Raw genomic sequence first — 4,778 nt, 5'->3', positions numbered from 1 at the left:
GGGGGCTTGATTCTCCCCACACAGGCTGAAAGGCACTGAAGACTGGCGGGACGCATGGCTCCTGTGTCCTCTGCGACTGAGTGGGTGCTCCTACTGCGGCCGCAGCAGGAAGAACTCAGGAGCACACCTGGCATAGGCGGGTGGGCTGGGGGTGTTGACGTGCTGGCCACCTAGGATCCTAACAGAGGCCCCGAGCGTGTTCAAACCCACTGTGTGAAATGTCCCGAAAGCAAGAGATGGGCCTAACCGAGGGTGCCAAACCTGCACCCTCTTCACAACAGTTGAAATGAAATGGGAGGGTGTGAGCGCCGGGATGAAGGAAGGCATGTCCCAGATCAGTTTTAGAACTTAGGACAGCCACAGAGAGGCAGGCCCCTGGGCGACATGTGAGCGACCCGTCTTGAACTAACAGCACCCCCATGTACTCTCTGCACCTGCCGTCTGCCCAGAAACAGCCCAGCTCCTCTCTCTACCCTGGCTTTTCACACACCTGCGAGAAGTTGACTTCCCTGAACCACAGGCTCCAGGAGTCGGAAGGGTCCCGAAAGTTCACCAAATGTGCCTCTAAAAGTAAAAGCTATAGGGGCACCTGGGTGGCTCAGTGGGTTAAGCCTCTGAGTCTTCATTTGGGCTCAGGTCATGATCTTGAGGTTCTTGAGATGGAGCCCCACGTAGGGCTCTGTGTTGACAGCACGTGAACTGCTTGGGATTCTCTGTCTCCCTCTCTCTCTGCCCTTCCTCCCCAGGCCACCTGTCACTTTCTATTCCATTACTCCTTCTTATTCCCTGAAAGCACTTGTCATTCTTGGATAGGATCTTGCTTACTTATTGACTTTGTTCCCCATTAAGACCAGACAGCTCCTGGAGGGTGGGGACCTTGCCTCTGACATCTTTGTATCCTATGCCCACTGCTGTATCTGCCATATTAGCTCAATGTGTGTGTGTGTGTGTGTGTGTGTGTGTGTTTAAACAAACTCAGGCTTGGTTTTTTAAACAGGGAGGAGATTTGGAGCTGCCACCCTGTCCCAGTCATGACTAAGGATTTTAGAAGCTGATGTCATCCTGAGGGGGAGGCTTGGGAATTGTCACCAGACCTCCTTCCACTGTCCTACCAGCCTCTTCCTCTGACATGGATCTCCAGCACTCAAGGGAGACGCAGGCTCAATGGAGCGACACCACATCCGTGAAGATTCCCGTCCACCTGAGCCCACGTGGAGGCCTTTCAAGGCCTCCTGATCTGGCCTGAAGAGCTCAAGGCTGGAAAACATCACCCCCCGCAGGGCCCCCCATCCTTGCATAAGAATTGTGCTACCCTAGGTCTCTCCACTCCCCGAAGGGAGTTCCAGGCTTTTGTGGCGTGGCCTGTGTGTTCTCCTGACAGACCCCAGAGGCCACGGTGTCATTTTGCAGGTTGGAAAACTGAGGCCCAGGTTATAGGGCCCAGCCTACCACTAGCCCCAGTCCAGGGCACTCGCCCCTGTTCACGCTTCCTCAAACCTTTACTGAGTACCTACTGTGTGCTGCTGCAGAGGCTGAAATGCAAGGCTCCCTGCCTCCTCGGCTCATGTAAGTGTGGCTCTAGCTTTAGAGAGGGGTCTCGGCCCCCGCCTGAGCCACCCCATGACTCAGCCAAGACCAGGCTGCAGTTTCTGACACAACTATCCTAAAGTTTTAGGGACCACATGAGGGAGGACTGGAGGGGAAAGGGCCATGCTTGGGGCCAGGCCAGACCCCTCCTGTGGGCTCCCTCATGCACAGCTTCGTACGACTGCTAGGTCCAGACCCATCCGGGGGTCATATCAGGCTGCTGGGTTACAGTGAGCATATCCAGAGAGCGAGCAAGAATGAAAGCAAAAATACCAGCGTGCTTAAGGAAGTAAGGGTAGGTATATGAGTGTGTGCATGTGATGTGGAATGTATTTCTTCCTGTGGCACATGTTCAAAACACTGTGGAAACTGCTTCTAGAAAGCTGCAAACCCAAGTATCTGCAATCTACCTCCATATGGAGGAGACCAGCTCACCACACCCACCAGTTTAGCCAAACACCCAATATACTGAGCTGGGAGAAGGGGCCTATGCATTTTACACTGCCATTATTCAAATTCTTAGTCAAGGACCTTTCCAAAACCAAGATGAATTCTCCGCTTGAAAGAAAATTACCTCCTGCTTTTGAGTCACAGTTTCTAGCTAACTCCATCTCCATAAGAGCCCCAAGGCACCCTGTTCCAGTACCTTCACCATTATCAGATGTCTTAGCACTCACTACTTGCTGAGCACTCTTCCAAGTGCATTAGGTGTGTGGGCTCACTTATCACCACCACCCTAACCACCTATGTGGTTGGTACAATCATTATCTTTATTTTCCCCCAAGAGGCTAGATGTGTCTACAAGTAAAGATCTGAGCCAGAATTCGAATCCAGGTAATCTGGCTCCTCAACTCCAGCAATCCTCTCCACTGTCACCATGAGCACGGTGCCTTACGGTTTCCACGTCACTTGACTCATTCTGTGAACCCAGCCAACCCCAGGACACATTTGATGGAACAAGGTCCTAGGTCACCTGGAAAGCTAAAATTAGTCCTCATCTCTCAGCCATTCACTCAGGGCTCAGTCCCCTGGACCCTGTGCCTTCCTCTGGACGACATTTAGTGTGTAGCTCACACATTTGTCCTGCCGCTGTGGAGGGAGGCTGATGCCGAGGCCCAGGACTGCAGAGCTCCTCAGAGGGTGACAGCCTGTCTCATGATGCCCTAGCGGAGGGAGGGGCCGGTCAAGGGAACGGGCGCCCTCCGCGGGCACCGCTGCGGGGCAGAGCGCACTCTGGCTTGCCAAGAGCTGACCGAGTGCCTTGAAACTTCACTTCCAGCTCAGGGGTCAGCGGTCAACGCCCCTCCCTGGTTCACCACCACACCCCTTCCCTCCCCTCTCCCAAAGAAGTCCACGTGGTGCTCCACTATAATGAGTGCTGTCCCCCTGGAAGGACTGGCAGGGACTGACCCTTCTCATCTGGTTCACGAGACTAGCCAGCCAGCCGAAAGGGCTCAGGAATTATAAAATGTATTTTTTTTTTTGTAAAATGAATTTCTTTTTTTTTAATTTTTTTTAACATTTATTTAATTTTGAGAGAGAGACAGGGTGTGAGCAGGGGAGGGTCAGAGAGAGACAGAGACACAGAATCTGAAGCAGGCTCCAGGCTCCGAGCTGTCAGCACAGAGCCCGACGTGGGGCTCAAACCCATGAACCACGAGATCATGACCTGAGCCAAAGTTGGCCGCTTAACCAACTGAGCCACCCAGGCGCCCCTAAAATGAATTTCTAGAGGGCCCTTTTTTTCCTTTTTATATCCTCTCACTTGCTCCTAACACTTGCCAACATGTTAAGCTTACTGTTCTGTGTGGTTTGGACCCCCTGCTGTGGCTGTCTTGCTCTCCTCTGGGTCCTGGGAAGCTCTCTAGTTAAAATCATGATGGGTCCTCAGATGTTGGAACTGAAACAGGCAGAGCCCCCACACGCCCTCCCAAAGAAATCTGTTGGACTCGTTATTTAGGGGGAAGCAGACCCTCCTGACTCTGACTCCAATCTTTTCTCTACGCCATTCTCCCTTCTCTCTCCTATGAATTTTATAGATTATAAAGGAGGGAGTATGGTACAATAGAGTGAGCCCTGGAGGGAGGATAACTAACCCCTTCATAATCATTTTTTTAATGTTAATTATTTTTCAGAGAAAAAGGGAGCATGAGCAGGAAAGGGGCAGAGAGAGAGGGAGACACAGAATCCAAAGCAGGCTCCAGGCTATCACCACAGAGCCCCATCTGGGGCTCAAACTCACAGTGCAGAGTCTGACGTGAGGATGGAACTTACGAACCGTGAGATCATGACCTGAGCCGAAGTTAGACGCTTAACGGACTGAGCCACCCAGGTGCCCTGGAAATCAACCCTTTAAATCCAAAAAACTCCCATTTCCTAGGCGATGAGAAGGACCTTCTAGGAGGGAAACCGTTGTCTGGCTGCAGGTGGGTGGCTGCACGGAGTGGCCAATGGCATCACTGTGCGTCCATCAGAGGCTTCCGGGGTATCAGCTGGTCACCCTGTGGCCTCTGAAGACACACAGTTTCTTCCCCCTCCAGCCCCTGCAAGGGCTTCCCAGGTGCCGAAGCTTTCCCTGTAGCCCAAGGAGGCCAACAAGCTGTTCTCCACAACGTTAAAGGAAGACAGAAAGAAATTTAAAAACCACAAATTCCATACAATAATGTGGTTCTTGCAGCAGAGGTTCAGGTATTACTTACATTTAGGGAAGGTGTTTCTACTTCCCACCCCCAGGAGAGGAGGGCTCACACAGGGCCTAGAGCTAGACTTGAGTGTGGGCTGGGGCACAAGAGGAAGGAGGTCACCACAACATAAGGCTTTAGAGGACCACAGGCAGACCTCGGTTTCCTTCTGAGTCCCAAGTCCCTGCCTGGATGGCCCAGAAGGGACAAGCGTGAGAAAGCTTTCACAGTAAGGGTGGCTTTGGGAAGGGTTTCACAGTACAAGATCTCACAAAGTCATTTATCCTTTAGCTTTTCTTCTGCTCCGAGAGTCCTTCTATGATAAACACATTCCATTAATAGACATTACTGGTCCATTTAAGAAATAGCAGATGCATTATTAATGTCGTTTCAATACAGTCAACAGGAAAAGGTGGCTCCTCTCTGTGGGAAGCATTTCTGAGTCCATCAGTGGCTTGTGTGACCCATCTTAATTCATGGGTTGTTATTCATTACTTAGTTCTCAAAATG

The sequence above is a fragment of the Suricata suricatta genome, chromosome 17 (genome assembly GCF_006229205.1).
Source record: "Suricata suricatta isolate VVHF042 chromosome 17, meerkat_22Aug2017_6uvM2_HiC, whole genome shotgun sequence".
NCBI classification, from domain to species: domain Eukaryota; kingdom Metazoa; phylum Chordata; class Mammalia; order Carnivora; family Herpestidae; genus Suricata; species Suricata suricatta.
This window is presented reverse-complemented; position numbering follows the sequence as displayed.